Source organism: Lutjanus erythropterus, chromosome 13 (genome assembly GCF_056507025.1).
Source record: "Lutjanus erythropterus isolate fLutEry1 chromosome 13, fLutEry1.hap2, whole genome shotgun sequence".
NCBI lineage: Eukaryota > Metazoa > Chordata > Actinopteri > Lutjaniformes > Lutjanidae > Lutjanus > Lutjanus erythropterus.
Genome location: NC_139329.1, coordinates 34,544,142 through 34,562,034, shown reverse-complemented (window position 1 = coordinate 34,562,034; position 17,893 = coordinate 34,544,142). Strand labels below are relative to the sequence as shown.

The 17,893-nt window shown below is 41.5% G+C and overlaps 1 protein-coding gene across 1 annotated transcript in view; it reads right to left on the bottom strand.

Annotated features, from left to right (window-relative positions):
* The window catches only part of map1ab (microtubule-associated protein 1Ab), a 54,294-nt gene extending 41,692 nt beyond the window's left edge, over positions 1–12,602 (bottom strand). Inside the window, exon 1 of the mRNA XM_084735118.1 lies at positions 12,507–12,602. The gene's annotated coding sequence lies outside the window, so the exon portion shown is untranslated. The remainder of the gene's footprint in view (positions 1–12,506) is intronic.
* Between the last annotated feature and the right edge of the window lie 5,291 nt (positions 12,603–17,893).

Sequence of the window (17,893 nt, the reverse complement as noted above, 5' to 3'; positions counted from 1 at the left end):
CGTGTTTCTACATGCACGGCCTACCTGTGCATGTTGGCAGCTTTACAATGGCATGACCTGGCCTTAAAGGATTCAATTATTTCATTAGTCTCTGTAAGTTCCCTTTAAAATAAGAGGCCATCATCTCCATAGTATTCTAGAAATAGCTGCAGGCGTTGCAGTGTTTACTACACTGCTAATCTCTCATGATGCTTGCTGGGGTCATGGCCACTTGAAAAAGTATCAGCTTGTGTGAATTTGATTGGAGGGTGGGCTGTGAATAACAGTACATTAAAATAAATTTGATTATTTTAATCGTTTATAATCAATAATAATTGTAATTGGACCACAGTAGCCTAAGTTTCAAACTAAATGTTTTCGTAAAGCTATAACTAAACATTTATTCTGTCTGAATTTTGGGTGTGCCAGCTGCCTCATTGGGTGACGGATGCACGCCCTTTCACACCCGTGGCTACACCACAGGTCACAGCATTCACACATCTCAGCAATTAACTAGATAGATAAATCAAAAATAACATTAATACCAACTGATGAACAAAATATCACTCAAGTTGTAATCAGCAGTGGAAAAAAGTAATAAAAATCTGTACTCAAGTGCAAGCACTCCTACGTCACTAAAATATTCTTCAGTTACAAACAAAAGTACTGATGTTTGAAAAATACTTAAGCTAAAGTACAAAGAGTTCCTGGTCACAGTCACCTCTCCAAACTAGGGTTTCAAATTTTGAACATTTTCCTTTGAAAGATACAAAGCATGTTTTTTTATTCTCACTTTTTTGTTTTGCTATTTTTTTTTCTCATTTTAACTTCAAGTTAAAGTTTCCTTTCTCAACAAATGCCTAAACCTTGTCAAATGAGGTACAATTACTGCCATTTCTAGACTACTGATTAAACATCACTCACTCCAAACCTGTGCTGCTGAGTATTTGTAATTAGTAACTTCCACCCCTGGTTGAAAAATTATTTTTAACTGCGCTTGTATCTGCAATAGTAAATCAAAGTTGACCCAATTTTATCAAACTTTGGTCAGTTATACAGGAAAAGAAAAAATTCACAGCCAAAAATGAACAACAAAACAGAGAAACAGATGGAGCTGACTGCGCCAGTAGCTGTTAACAAAAGGATGAAGGTTTGTGTTTAGATGGACTTTCCTTCTCAGATGTATAAAATCTGAAGGTGAAAAATAAAGGATTATAATTTATTGAGGTCCATCCCCTCAGAGTCTGGGTGTGTCGGGCTCATTGGACACACCGTGGCGTCCCTGTCAGCAGATCAGAGCGGACAGAGGGATGGAGGCTGAGGCCTCTGGGAACGACTCCTGACGGAGGGATCAATGTCTGCTGCTGCTCTCTCACCACCACCCCCCTCTGACAGAACGACACAGAGGCATCACCTCCGCGCTCCGGCCCAATATGGCTGCCGTCAGCATGAATTGTCTGTCTGCGGTGTGACTACTCTCTCTTTGTCCTGTCCTGTTTGTCCGTCCGTCTGACTCACTCACCGTTGTTCTGCCTCTGTTCAATATGTTTGTCAGGCGGTCTGTCTCTCTGCCCATTTCTCCCTTATTTCCTTTTCTCACTCCATCTCTCACTCTGCGAAAGACCATTTTATTTCTTCTTCCTCTCTTTTTCTTGCTTTGTCATTCTCACCCCTCTATCTCTGCAGCTTTCACCGAGTCTTCCTGCTCTCCATGTCGAAAAAGCTGCATAATGATGTTCTTTACTCTCCTTCAGTTCATACATCTATCCCTCTGTATTTATGCTCTATAGCCCCGAGGGTATAGAAAGAAAAAGAGAGAAATTGGACAAAAATATTTAGCATTTAACCCTGTGTGTCCCTGATTCTCATCTACTGGTTAGTGGCTGCCTATTTGAGAACTATGGGACGTGGATCTGCATGGTTGCACCGGTAAGAAATAGAAGAAGAATATAATAGAATAAAAGAATATTTGTTTTTGTACGTTAGACGGAGCGCTCCTGTACAGAGAGACAAAGATCTTGTCAAGCAGAACGCAGCAGAGATAGAAACTGAATAGGAAGACGGAGACTGTGGCTGAAAGCTTCTGTACCTTGAGACTATCTTTTCTTCAAAAAAACAGGGACTCTAATCTCAGCAGGGGGTATTTAGGGAGCGGAGGGAGGGGCGGAGGGGTTCGCCGCATTGGTCTATACCAACAGTCGAAACAGTCTCTTTTTACATAAACATAATACAAACACAGCCTGGCTATTTTCTGCATATCTGTACATCCCCTCTCTCTCTCTCACACACACACACACACACACACAGACTCTAGCAGAAGGGAGAGCTGGCTAAAGCAGCAGAGCAAACAGGGAGGTGCGAAACACTGCAAAGACTGCTCACTGCTGCATTCCCCGAGCCAGAACCTCCCCTCTTTTCTCTCCATTGTTGTCGACGAGTCCCAAGACTCTCGGCTCAGTACCCGTTCTTTTCTGTACGCCTCCTTTGTCTCGTTAAATCTGCCCAGGGTTTTTAGAAACGGAAATAATGTACAGACCTTTACGTTTCATGCAGCGATGATGGGCGACTTGTGCCTGGTCGTTACTTATGTAACTAGCACTTCTTAATCATACATAAATATCACCAGGGAACAGGATTAGCTATACTGTGACAAATTACGCAGCGATTATCGACAGGCTGTGGCTCGGACAAACGTACACTTCGTAAGGGTTTGACCACTGATGCTTTATGAAAATCAGTACCAGTGACTGTCAGACTGTTTTGTAATGATGTTCTGCATGTTAATGCAAGTGCAGTACTTAGTGTTTCCTCTGACACAGCAGTTAAAAATGGGACAGTAAAATCTACATTAAATACAGGCAGGTCAGCTGCTCCTTAAGGTGAGGTGACCCAGTAGCAGGGTAGGGTCTAAATGCACCATCCCTTTAAATGAAGACCTAAAAACTAAAAAACTGAATTTTACTACCTTCATATATGTCACTCATTCTTAAGAACTGGAACAAAACTGTATTTTGAGGGGGTTTTGATTTTTACGTCTTTCATTTCACAGCATAGAAGCTATTTTATTTTTTAAAGTTACTACGAGTCCTTTTCAGGCTAATCAAAATACACATTTTAGAAGGGCTGCTGAGTTGACATGTTATGATTGAGACACATCTGGGAACAATATTATTTAATTAATTTGTCAAAAATTTGGAAAGTTTACCTGCACTTGAGCAGCATTCCAACCTATTTTTAAACCAGGAAGTGAGACAGGGGTCCGTGGGGCATAGCTAACCCTTTTTATGCCTGATTTAATCATGTTTTTGTAAAAATCTGACAGAGTTGACAGGAATTGGGACACATCTTTAAAGAGCCAACATTTTCATAAAAAACTTATTTTAAAACAAAGTTAATTACAATAACACGTTTTATATCTGTGGTATCAGTGGGTATTGTTAGTTTTAGATTTTGAAAGCTTTTAACACATTTTTAAATTGTTTGAAGTTATTGTCTGGGACAATGAAGTTTTCTGACACAGAGCAAATTCAAAAGTAAAAAAATAAATAAATAAAGCAAACCAAAGCCATTTCATAAAGTACATATTTTGCAGAAAAATAAATCCTTAAAGAATAAATTTACACCAAATGACTGGAATTAGAGTGTTGGTATTAATCATTCCTAAAGTTTTCTGTTTGTTTGTTTTTTAGGTAAGACATGATTTGTCCCAGTTTTCAAGAATGTGTGATGTGCTGTAGATAATCAATGATCATATATCAGTGATTAGGAAACCACTGCGTAGCCAAGATAGATATATCAATTAGAAATGAATTTAGAGTGGCCAAAAGCTGTGTGATTATGAGGAAAGTGGGAGTAAACCCACACGACCACAGCAGTTAACACACAAACTCAGAGAGGCTCAGGACCGGGAATCAAATCCTCGCCTTCTGGGTGTGAGGTCACACTGTCGAGGAGGCCCTCAGAGCTCAAGTCCTGCCCCAAATCTGGGTAATTTTCTGCTCCACTGGTCTCTGTTGAGCAACAGAAACCAGTGGAGGAGAAGGTAACCTGGACTTGAGGCCAGACTTGAGCTCTTCATTGCTTTCACTTTGAGGGAAAATATAAATCTCAGACAATTTCTTCCTCCAGGATGGAGATGGAGATCTGTTTTATATCAAAAAGCTTTTGGGCTAACAAGCCTTTTTGGGGGGAGCGAGTGGTCCCAAGTCTGGATAAATGGGGAGGCGATGCTGGAGGGACATACATCATAAAAAGCAGATGCCAAATCACATACATGGATCCATGCTGGGTTGGGCAGGGCCCAATCTGCCAGCACGCAGAGGATTCACTGTGGATTCTCTACAAACACTGAAATCAGCAGCCTATTTGCATCACCAAACTTCTTTCATAGGTTCCTGAAAATAGCATTGTCAAGGTTTGTATAAACTTTTGAGGTGATTTTAAAATCTGGATTCTCAACCTCAGCCCATGTTTTTTCCAACAAACTCATGTCCTGAAGGTCTCTGATGGTCCGCTACACCTTTGCTTTGACGAGGGTCCGCAAAACAAGCTTCTCGATTAGCGTCCTGACAGACATCTGATTTTTTTCTGCAACTGTCCCTTCACATTTTGAGTCATTCCCTGTAGCAGTGGGAGCCAGTGACTCAGTGTCCATTAAAGCGCAGGTCACCCTTTCACTGTGACTCGTAGCCTGAGTAGTCAGCCGCACATGTATCAGCATTTAAATGTTTAAATGCAAGTTTTTCTCCTTTCCATTGGTTCTGGGATAATGTTTTGCATTTCCTCTGTCATGTGACTGTAGAGGAGCTCACTAAGTTGTTCTGTGAATTTTTACCACTGAAAATATTTTTGAGCCTCCCAAATTCATAAATGTCAGAAAGGGTGGAATCCTGCTGCTTTTTACCAGCCTCTGGCAGAGGCAGAGAGTCGACTCCATCCATAACTGACTGCACTGACTACTTCCTTTCAACTTTGGAGTCTTGGTGAAATTGGCTCTTCAATCCTGCCAGTGTGTGATGTATCAAGACTTTGGCAAAGCGCTTTGCAAATAAGGTCTTCATCTTGAACTTTTGTCTTTTCAAAGACAGTTTGCCCTTCTGTTTGTGCTTTGGACTTGGACCTGCAGCATCTGTCTCTTCCATATTTTTTGATCTTTGCAATGTCATCCGTGACAACTTCAGTCTCCAGGGAGGTTTCAGATTGCAGCGACTCATCATCAGAGTCTAACGGATGATCCAAAAGAGGTTTTGTGATTTCACTAATTGCTTCCCTAATTATTTCCTGGACTACTTCTCTCAAAATGCTGTCGTCTGATGAAATGTTCTCTGGGGTCTTTGATTCCGCTGACCGGTGATTGACAGACAGTTTCTGATTCCACTGTTTTGGCTGATTTCACTGTTATGACCATGGACCGAATACCAGTTGTTGGATCCACTGTAATGACTGACAGGAATCAAGAATCTCTGGTGACTCCACATCTGGAGGGCTTTCTGCCCCCTTAGAGGTCATAAACTTCTCATCGTGGCCATGAATGACTTTACCATTTTACAGGCATGACCAACTGTAGCATTAACTCTGTGTGTGGGAGGTGATGCCATGGCATCATCAGGGGAACCTGATTTCAACAATTCCCACTGTTCAGCTGTCAACCTTTTAAAAAAGGAGTTTCTAGGAGAGACCCTACATTTGTTAAACTCGTGTGAGATTTGTATGTATTATTCATTGTGCACGCTATACAAACTAATAATGTTTTCCAATGTGACAATGCTTTGTTTAAGATCTGGGTAGGTTAGGACAAAAAACACCTGGTTATTGTTGGTTAAAGTTCATAGTTTGGGTTAAAATGATCAGTCTCATGGGTCTGGGGTTCCCTTCTGGGCTAGACTGGCGGCTGCCTGGTTTCAATCCCTCTCGTTTTACAAGCAGTCACAAAAATGTGCCTCTGAAAACACACGAAATAGGCGACGTAGTAACAGAACCTTGATCCATTTTTGATCAGCACTGGAAAAAAAAGCCAAGAGCCATTTGTATTCGTAGCATGTTTTCATGAAATCACTAATCTAGTCAGTGCTGAAAATTAGTAAAGCGACATGCAAGTACGGACAAAAACATATGTGGATGACAGCATATGTCATCTTGTCTGGTACAACTGGCATATAGTAAAGGGACAGTTCACCCCAAAATCAAAAACACATTTTATCCTCTTATCTGTAGTGCTGTTTGCACTGTAGAGTTGCAGAGTTTCTCTAGAATATAATGGAACTCGAAGGCATTAGTCCTGTGGTGCTTACAAGAAGCACAAGCAGGGTGCAATTTAGTCCCATTATACTGGAGAGAAGGCAGACATCTCCATGGTCGATATCTCCAAAACTCTGCAACTCACACCAAAAAACATCAAGATGGATAAACAGCACAATAGGTAAGAGGGAAAATATGTATTTTTCATTTTGCGGTGAACTGTCCCTTTAAGCAAACATAACTAAACTAAAAATAACTGTTTAATATCTGGTAATTCAGTTTGCCAGTAATTGATGGATGAGCCAATGAAGTTAATTTTGGACACAGACTACACCAGTTTGCAGACAGGTTCTCTCAAGGCGATGAGCCAGCAGCATGATGATGCCAGTTTCCTGGATCAGTTTTATGATGTTCTCTCAGTCCATCTAACAATGCAAAACACCCCATACATTTCAGCATTTAGCTGATGGTCTTATCAAAACAGAGCAGGTAGAGGCTCAGTGTCTGTCCCCACCAAAAAAAAAAAAAAACCCAAAAGAAAAATAGACATGGCTGTTGATGGAAGCTGGCATCAAAGCTACGACTCTCCCGCTAGAAGTCTGCATCTGTAACGGCTCGACTTCCCTGCAGGGCCTGTGCAGGACAGATAATGGCAACGGGAAGATTTGCTTTGTGACAGGTGTGGGGAAAAAAACAGAAACATCACATCAGGTTTGCAGCGAGCAATGGAGAGAAGTAATAGGTCAAAGCAGTGGCCTAAAGCTGAATTAGCTGATTAGTGGACTTTGTTACGTGCCGAAATAAGTAAAAACAGGTCTCGACCCAAGAGGATCGCTCAAAGTCCAGCTGGTATGAAGCAGAAGCTGGTTCAAGCTGATTTCAAGCTCTGCTCTCTGACTGCATTTACATAATCAAGCTGGTCACTAATTGGAAAGCCATCTAATGGCCCCATTTGAGCATTTACCCAGTGACATAAGACGGCTAATACTTTAATAAGACAACCTAATGAAGTATGGCAGCGATCACAGTGGTCTGCACCTCAGGCTCTGTCAAGTGGTCCAGGGAGAGTTATGAGGGCTTTGGGGTTATTTATGATGGTCAGCGGTTAAGCCGTTTGGAGACATTAAATGGGACGGAGATGTGTGAGTTTGTGTGTGTCCACGATTATGATTTCAATCGATGAACTTCATCTAAATGAGGTGTCTGCTCTATCATGTGATCAATTTCCCCAGACGCTCACCTCCCCTCCACCGTGTTAAGCTGGCCAGCAGCTTATCTGAGAGCGAGCGCGGTTCATTGTCTCCATCACAATCCCAAATCCTTGCAGCTTAACAAAAAAAAATAAGCACCTTCTTGAGTGGGTAAGAGTTGGCAATTTGAAAACATGCACTCGAGTCTGTTGTGGCAAATTATACATATTAAATAACTGGGGTAAGCACCAATGTGCTTGAATTAATGGTGAAAGGGTAATAGGATAAAGTCCAATCACCTGATGGGCTGATGGACCTGCCAGTTTTTCTAAATAAATGTGTCTGTTTTGTTACCAGGTATGGTCTGAAGTACAGCTGAGATTATTATTCAATCAGGACAACTATTTTGACAATGGATTAATTGGAAAAATATTTTTTCAAACCATAAATTTCCCTTGTCCCAGCTTCTAAATAATGAGGATTTATCATTTTCCTTTGTGATAGTAAACAGAATAAATTTGAGTTTTGAATAAGAGACGGGACAACAGTCTGCTAATGCTGTTGTGCTGACCTTTATTTCACTAAACTTCAACTTGAATTATTTCAGTTGCTTCCCCACTTACTGTTAATGAATCATAATAATTGTGGGGTTGGGAAGCGTGAACTTTTTTTTAGCTTCTCCAGAAGAAGTTTGGGAACCACTGCTACAGGAAATCTGATGAATTCTGATCTATGTTCACATGAAGTGACGCACAAAATTATCAAATCTACCATGTGTTCTTTTCAGTACACATTCAGTATTCAGTAAAAATAAGACACACAAAAATCAACTCATTGTGGCAGCACACTGAAAGGAAGATGTTTGCCAGAAGTCTGCTATGATTGGTGGAATCTGCTGGAAGCTACAATGACTGGTCAAATTTGCAGAACAGTGGATTGCACAAAATTGCAAGGTCGAACAGAATGGTTGAAATGAAAACGGTCGAATTTGCATTAATTGTTGTGATCAACATCGCAGCTTCCTGGAGGGACTGTCTGACCTCCTGGTAGAGAGTAGAGAAGGAGGAAAGACAACTCTCCCTAACAGATCAATAAAAAATACCACACTATCATCCCTTTAAATACCATGTAGTTTGCAACACTTTCTTATTGTGAGCAGCCTTACTGGTGGTTTTGGTTGTAAATTTGTTGCAGTGATGTCTCAGTACGAACACAGAGAAACTATGGATGTCATATTTTGTTTGTTACTCCTTTTCCCAGAGATATCAACAACCTGTTAAGTGCTCAGTCTTCCAAGAAAACAGTGTAATACATTAACAACCAACAGCAGCACAGATGTAGCAGACCAGAATTTGATGCTCTGCTCATTGACACTTTATTAAAACCCAACTCGTTCATTTATTTTCCTTTCCCCACTGAGATTGACGTCTTATGTTTAAAATCCGCTCTAACCTTTATCCTGCAGCTGCTCGATTAACTGGAACAACTCGTCAATCTCTAAAGCTTTTCAGTCTGAAGCTACACCAGCATCAACACTCCCTCCAGGCCTATCAAAGGCAGATCTGCTCAGCCATTATAATTTTTTGTACTATCAAAGAGACTCAAGAGGATTTATTAATACCAACTCTCTGATTTGTATTAAAAGACTAGTACAACCACTGGACTTCTGACTAGCATCTAAAACCAGATGGCAGAAGCTTCAAAAGAAAACAGGTAGAAGACTAAAGACATTTTCTCTTGATTTGACAAGTCATCTACTGCAATTTGTGTCTTTATCGTCCAAAGCGCTTTCTATAGCTCATGTAGAAACCTTGTATTTATGTAGAGTCAGCGTGGGATGTGAGGACTGAATCGTAGGAAGCAAATGTCAAAAAGTGACTCAGCACTCTCACTGCAGCTAACTGTTGATTCACTGGCAGGCCGAGCAGCTAGGATGGGATAACAGCATGTTATTCCTGACTTGCCTTGCTCAGTGGTACTTCAACAGCGCCCGTTAATGAAGCACAGACTGTCACACAATCCGTGGGATTTGGACCACGCAGTTTAAAGTTTGTTTCTACAACATTTATTCAATGTATTGGCTGCCTGACAATGGGGAGCAATAAATGTCAAATAGTGACTCAGCAGTGTTATTTGAGCTGGTAACAGCTAATTCACTGGCAGGCCAGACAGTCGGGCTCAACTTTTGCTGCAAAGAAAACAGTGCTAATGATTCCCAGCATGCCACAGGGCCCAGATTCTTATCTTTCCACCAAGAAAGGCGGTTTTAGCTTTGGCACAAATGCAAATAAACATTTGCATGCACTACTTTATTCCAAATGGTAAAACGGACTAAACCATGCTCACATTAAAGTTCAGAAGTTCACCATTTTACCTTGCTATCAGACACCATTTTCCTACTGGAAACTGAAGTTACATTGCTTGTTATCTTGGTCTCTCCAAGGCAACCAGACTCCTTTGTTGCTGGTCTGCTGCTGACTTGATCAGTTAGTTTGTTTGTGTTATTTTGTGACTTCTGTGTTTTAAAGGGCTAGTTTGAATTCAACGTTGTCACACAATATCTATCAATATCTATCACCTATCAATTGAGGCACAATAGACCAGCAACTTCCGTCTTCTGTGAGGTAAAATTACTGTTTTTGTCAAAGGACTCTGGTTACATTGGAGAGACTGATATAACAAGTGATATAACTTTAGTTGGAGTTAGTCAGTTAGTTAGTCATTTTCGGGTACAAAAAAGATCTAATGCTCGTATCATTTGACTTGTGAAGTTTCAATATTACTTAGTACTGGATTTTTTCAGTCAATACCTTAAAGGGGCATTTGCTCCTGATAATCCACAGACCTTGTTGCGAGCAGTTTAATGCAGGAACTACTTTCTTTCTGCAGTAGAATTTACTGGAACTACATGAAACTGCTCAAAACAAGGTTTGTGGATTATGATGAGTAACCGGGTCATGATTTTTGGAAAGAGACACTGGTTTTGCATTTTTTAAATGTATTTTTTCTGTGTTTTGAGTACCACAAGCTGAGTGTCATTTCATCCCATTATATTGGAGAGTAAGTAGACAAAACAATCTAGATGGATGAATAGCACTACAAGCCAGGGAGGAAATAGGTAGTTTTGATTTTGGAGTGAACTATCCTTTTATTGGTATCGAGTCCAGGTACCCAGCCCTACCCCTGTCTGCCTCTCCAAACTGGGGGCATACAAACTGCTGTCTACTTTTGGTAACACACTTAAATATCTTATAACACTCCACTTCAAAAAATCTGGACTACGCCTTTAAATCCATGGCAAACACAGCACACACACACACATTTTAATACAGCAGCAGGGCCTTTTCAACTGGGCCAAGTTAGCCCAGTTTAACTCAAGCAGAATGTTAAAGTACCCTGGCTGCAAAAGCATCTAAGTCTAACTTAACAGTAGAACTCTATGACCAACACAAATTCTAACTAAATGATTACTGTGTGTTCTGCTGTGAGGTATTTGAAGCAAAGTCATGGCTTGAAGTGCAGCCTCCTCCACCGACAAAAATCAAAGTCGCACATCGTCAGAGGAGATCTCTCATGACACATGATTACAGAAGTTGACGGCTCAATTTTAGCCTAAAATTAAAGTTGGGATTAGCACGCTGCAGAGTAATTACAGAGACACAGCCATGCATCCAGACAATCAAGAGTCTATATCACACTGCAAAAATAACTGTGCATGCAGACAGACTCTCAATTAGATCAGTTACAAAGACACACACACACACACACACACACACACACACACACACACACACACACACACACAGTAGCTGGGGTCGAACCACCTTTGCTGAGTCACTGGAAACATCCAGTCCCAAGAAACCTGTACAGGAAACCAGAGCAGCCTATTACATGACAATAACCCAATAACACAGGATGAAAACTGACTAATACTGAAAAATAACAGCTTTTCTTGGCATCAGTCGTCATCTCACAGACAGCCCACCACACACACACGCACACACAGTAACACACTCACAGAGAAGGATGGTTTCACTGCAATGGCAACATCCTCGGCATGAATGAATCATCACAAAACACAGTTAACTATTTTAGAGTACAAATGCGACTAAAACACACAAACCCTCACCCACTCGCAGCCTCTATCCCCTCTTTGCGCACTCAAGTCTGAACCTGCACGGTCATTTGTCCTCCTCTGGACCACAACACAGCCCCAGAGACTGACTTCACCCCATTACGTTACCAGCATGCCAACTGGAAACCATAGCAGTGACACAATGAAACTGTTTTTTTTTTCTGTTTTTTTTCTCTTGTGTCTGTAGGGGGCACTGAGTTCATCTGCATCACCTGCATGTTAGGTATCTCTCACAATTATCCATATGACTCACAGTGACTCGGCAGAAAGAGGCTCATTTTAGGGGATCAAACCTGTGTCCTTGCAGTTGCAGGACAATCTCTCTATCCGTTACATCATCCTCAAACCTCTTATCTTTTGGCAAGTTTTCATATGAAAAAAGTAGGTACAGGCTGCAGAGATTTTTCATAAAAGCTCGCACACATTTGTTATTGATCTGCAGGTTCACGTACAGAAATCTTTTCACAGAGAAAATAGGTTAAATAGGCACCTACTGTTCTGTCTGCCTGCATTAATCCCGTTACTTTGGATAAAGAAAGGTCTTGCCCAAATCCCTTGACTGAACCTTACATGGCTCCTCTTATGTCAAGGTAGATTTAACAGGACTGATTTGTTTAACGAGTTTATGCCGTCTCATGCCCTAATTTCTTCCAGACATTTCTCCCAGTACGCGCCATCAACAACACTGCGCATAAAAAAAGTAAATGTTTCCTATCCTGGACGTTTAGATGGTCTTACGCAGCAAAGGCAGGCTGGAAGAAAACCGACTGAAACGCAGTTGTTTGAGGGTGAACGTCACGTCTGTGCGGAGAGGAGAAAAATCAGAGCTGGGACTGAAAAAAACAGAGAAAATACGCAGCAGTCGGTCCACAGCATCCCACTCGAGAAGAAACCTGTCGTCGCATCAACTCCGCGCAAAAAAGGCAGAAAGACACAACACAAACAGTCACAAACAGTTTACGTACCGTAGTGGGTGATGAGCCACTTTACCGGAGAGTTGTGAGTCTTGAAGCGGAGAGGAGCGTCGGCGGTGCGTGTGTGTGTGTGAGTGTGTGTTTGTGTGCGTCAGGCGGAGACAGGAGGACAGAGGAGGAGATTTGGCACATTTGGAGAGGAACGCAGCCTGGTGGCGGAGCGCAGCGCGCCGGGATGCGGCAACATCCGTCTGCAGACAGCCGAGCAGAGCAGAGCAGCGGCGTGCGGTCCAACCAGGGAGGGGCGCACCAGGCTCACACACTGCACCAGCAGTAACTCATTCACTGCCAGGGCGGTGTGGGTGGGTGCACTGCTTTTGTAAGCAGGGGGAGAGAAACAGCAGCTCTGTGCTGTGTGTGTGTGTCTGTGTGTGTGTGTGTGTGTGTGTGTGTGTGTGTGTGTGTGTGTGTGTGTGTGTGTGTGTGTGTGTGTGTGTGTGAGTGGTGTTATGCACCATCTCTCACAGCACTGAACAAAAACATCTGTCGTCAGTCACTCGTCAGTTTTACAATGACACCGCGAGATTAACCACAGCAGTTTATATATCAGGCAGAAACTACACGTCAGATATGATCACAGACAAAACAGGAGTTCTACAAGATATAAAAAAACAAAACAACAATGCAGCAAATTAAAAATATGTCAAAATAAATATACTATAAGCCGAATATACGTGAAATTATAGTAATATTATGGGGGAGTTCAAATAGGATTAGCCCACAACTTCATTAATTTGCTTCCCCATGACAAGATACATTATCATCATGACAATGCAAAGGTGTTTTTTCATATTTTGCATCTGTAAAGGAGGTCAACGGGAACCAAAGAGAGTTAGAATAAGGTGTGTTAACATTTCTGCTTTATCCAGTTACATAGAATCTAGCAGGAGTAATGTTTAAAGCTGCTGCAAGGACTGGTTACGAAATGGCCTCAGTTTAATACTGATGCCTTTAAATGACCTACATAAGCAAAGGAGACCATCAGCAGGAAGATCGGCTATTTCTATAAAGTTATTCTTAATGCCTGCTTCTTCTTATTGAAATCTGATGAAACAAGCCACTGTTTATGTTTTGTTTGTTAGTCTTGGTGAAATAAGTGCAGAAGTTTGGCAATTTTGCAAAATTTGGCAAATTCTAACCAAATTCCATGGCAGTGAGGGCAGAAGGGACCAAATTCACCCAACTGGACAGAAAGCACCCCTGGAAAAACAGCAGGAATTACCCTCTAGGTTGCTCAGGGCAAAACTGGAGGCCCAAATGGACATCTTAATACACATACAATAGAGTGTCAGGAATGAGTCCTAAACAGGGAAATGAATAAAAAAATATCAGCGTTTTAGTTTGCGCCCTGTCTCGAAGTCAGCGTTTTTTTCTTTTTGAACATTTTTTGATTAGATGCCTGAAATAAGATCTATGTTTTGTTTTACAACTTATATCAGTTTTGAAGCCTTAACAGGTCTTAAAAAAGGTGGTCGCAAACAAGTGGCTAAATGAGACTACAGAGGTTGTCAGGGACATTAAACGTCATCACGCCGAACACAATTTACTGAGTAGAGGTGACGCTGAAGTGATGTGACTTTGGTGTAGTCCTTTTGTGGTATCTTGCTAAACAAAACATGTAAGTATCACAATTTTTTCTGCACTAACCCAAAATCCAACAGAAAAATCTAATTGGAGGGAACCAGAGTGATGCATCTCTGCAGCACTGTAATATAGTTTTGGTCTGATTTTGCTAGCTCGGAGATTGTTGTTTCCTGGAGTGTCAGTAACAGATGTTTGCGTTCTTCTGTTTTCATGCTAGTCAAATGAAACACGATCAAAACGCTTACTCGCTTGCTTTTAATTCTCTGGACAATGACCTGCTCTATTCACTCATGGGCTCAAGTGAACATTACATGGACTTTGTACTTGGGAGCTGGCAGAGTAAAGTCTGCTAAATGTCCAGTCCAACTAATTTCGATATTTGCGCTCACATAAAACTCTTTTGTGTAATGTCTAGGTAAGTCAGTTTCTTCTGATCAAGATAAGACGTGTCCCCATGCAGAAAGCCAGGTCTATAAAGAAGCATTTTTCACAGTTTGATGTGGAAGAACTTGGCTTCCCTGCACAGCGGCCTCACCTAACCTCGTGCAACACCTTTGGGATCAACTAGAACATTGACTGTGAGCCAAACATCAGTGGCCGACTTCACTAATGCTCTCTGGTGACTGAATGGGAGCAAATCCCTGCAGCCAGGTTCCAACATCTTGTGCAAAGCCTTCACAAAAGAGAGGAGGCTGTTATAACAGCATGCTCAAGGCCCATCCATGCTCTGGTAATAAGATGTTCAACAATCACATATGGGTGTAATGTTTGTCTGCCCACAGTGTACATTTTTAATAACTTTGTCTTTTACCATCCTAGTTAAACAGAGAAATATAATGCACAAACAACACACAGGTTTAATCACAATGCTGACATTGTGTGCATAATGTCCGCCCACAACACCGATACGTTTGTATTTAGCTGTTGACTTCACGTTATTTGACAAGTGCAGCCCACCTTCCCTCTCAAACACTGAACTCTAATCTTTTATACCTCTCTGTATAATGCTGTATCATAAAAATAGATTCAAATTAATCATAAAAGTAAATGATGATAATGTTTACGCTCCAGTAAAGGGGATTGTGGGATTGTGGGTTTGTGCGTGTGTGCGACTGTGTTGGCTATTACGTATAATTATGCTTGTATATTGTGTTAAGTATTTAATGTGTGTCAGGTTGATCATTATGTATCATCATGCTGTGTATCAGTGTGTGTGTGTGAGTCAGACAGCATCACTCAGACGGCTCTTTGGTGCCACGAGTACACTGCACCAACTGCCACCCTGTTTCATCTAACAGTGAAGCAGTCCCCTCAACGCACACACCTCATCCATCTCTCTGTCTCTTTTGTCGCTGGAATAAAACCTGCCAGCTGATCAGATCACCAGAGCCCATTCAGTAGATGGTGAGACCACACCCCTTCACCCACTTATCCCCACCTTCTCACAAAAAAAAAAAAAACCACTGCCAATCCGTGGAGCAGAGAGAGCGTCTGACACGTCTCTGCATAGATAAGGCTGCAGTTCCTACCAGAGGAAAGAAGATTTTCCCTCCTGGTCTTGGCAACAAAGTGTCTTAGTCATATCTGTGCTGGAGATGGATGGGAAAGTAATGCTAGCCTGGTTCCACACCACTACCCACATATCATATTTTGTGGAGTGATGCAAATGAGTCTGGTGTAGCTTTAGTGAATGGCTGCTGGAGAAACGGCCAAAACAATCAGTGCTTTTGTGGGTTGGACTAAAAGCTGAGTCATAGTCAACAGTTAAATCACTGTGGCACTGTAAAATGCTGCTCATTATCAGACTGCCTCTACTAAAGTTGCCAAAAGTATTGCTACCTCAATGCTTTTTCAATATCACGTTTAAAACAATACAATACTAACATTTGATAGTATGGAAGATATATAAATATATGAAAAAAGATCTAAGTGCTCATTCAAGACCTCAGTTCAGTTCTTACTTAAACTTGCTTAAAATGGTAATCTAACTCCATACCGGTAAAAGGTTTCTAGCCAGATGATTTGTTACACAGAACAATCAGAGGAGTCATCTTTAGAAACTGTTTGGAAAAGGGCAGGTACTTAAAAAAAAAAAACTCTTGCCGTAGCCGGTGAGGAGAAGAGTGCCGTTCTTTTCTCTTTTTTCAATGACAAAATATTCTCCAGTTCTGATATAACCGATGCTATAGAGGTATCTATGTTAACCTCTTCATGAGCCGCCATTGTTTGATGCTTCTCAATGTCGTCACACCAAAAACCACACCTGTAGCTGCCAGTAGTCCCTCCTAAGACGCTGATTGGCTGCACCGCTGTTGGTGCAAAAACAAACAGATAACTTGAGGCCTGTCAAGATAGAATCCAGCTGCCTCACAAGGTAAAAAGGTCTCTGCTTTCAGTAAAATAATATGTCTAGTGAGCTAGTATTTAGGCAGGAGACTTATAGTCTGACAGAGAATAATAATAATTCACTCTCAGACTGAGCCTGTACTTTCTCCGCCTGACTGCCCCACCTGGAAGCACTGGTTTGATAAATCATTATGCAGAGGTAAACATCAGGGCAGATGGTGTGCAACGCTGCATCAGGTTCTAACCTCAGTACTGCCTCCTGCTGGTTTCAGTGAAGCACAGACAAGTCAGACTTTTACCTCATTTCACCCTCTAGCAAAAGTAGCATTCAAGCCAGGCCGCTTGGAGATCAACTTCATGCTTGAGATGGATGACAGATGTTCGTGTGTGCAACACTGGACTCAGTCATAGAAAGACTGGAGACTGGATGCCGCTCTCTGCCAAGGTCTGATGCTTTGTCCTGGCAAGACTACACACTGTTTGGCTCTCCGGAGCACAAAGCGCTGGTCCCAGATGGATATTTTTCCTAAACCTTTCTCTTTTTCTGTTCTGTCTGAAGTGTAATCTCTGTCTTTTTTATTTCTGAGATAACTTCTTAACCATAGGTGCTATTTTTATTCATGACAAACAAATTTTCCACAAAAAAGAACTCATGAATGCATGATGTATTCTCGTTGTCACACACCATATGGGCATCTCAGCGTATCTTCATCTTTTTATTACTTTGTTTTCGATGGATTGTTCCATTCTTGACGTCTCTTTCTTCCCATTTTTTTTCTCACTTATTCCTCCACTCTAACTTACTTTCTCTGTATTCATGTGACTGCAGTGATGGCAAGCCCTGGGATCAATATCAAAGCTTTGCATAATTCAGCAGCTGCCTCAATAATGTATGACGCAATGAGCCACTTTGGAAGGATGCCTCTCCCCTCTCTGTCTCTCTCTCTCTCTGTGTCTGTGTTTGTCTTCACTCAGGTGTAGTCAACCTGCACCGCTATGTGAATTAGCGATAAGTATGCCCAAACAAAGAAGTCAAATTAGTTTAGGAATTTTGTCCCGTGTTCAAATCTCAGCTCTCTTCAAGTTTGTTTCTCACGTCCCTACAATGACTAAAAGAGCAACAAATAACAGGATGATTCAACAAGCTGCGTATCGTCTTTTTGAATCACAGCTGCAATTAGCATTGTTGCAAAGAGGATTATCGCAGGAGTGGAAAGATTCAGTCAAATCTAATGCTGAGGAAGATTCTCTGTATGTGGGACAATACAACACACTGTATGACAGGGATCAAAAGCTAACCTGCAGGGCATTAACACCAACAACACAGATCAAACACTGCAAAGACAGCACTTATTAAATATTTAAGGAGATCACTTTTAAAGTAAGGTGAGCAAAAATGAGCTGTTTTACCTGAAAAGTGCTTTTAAATGTTGCCTCTCACTCTCCAC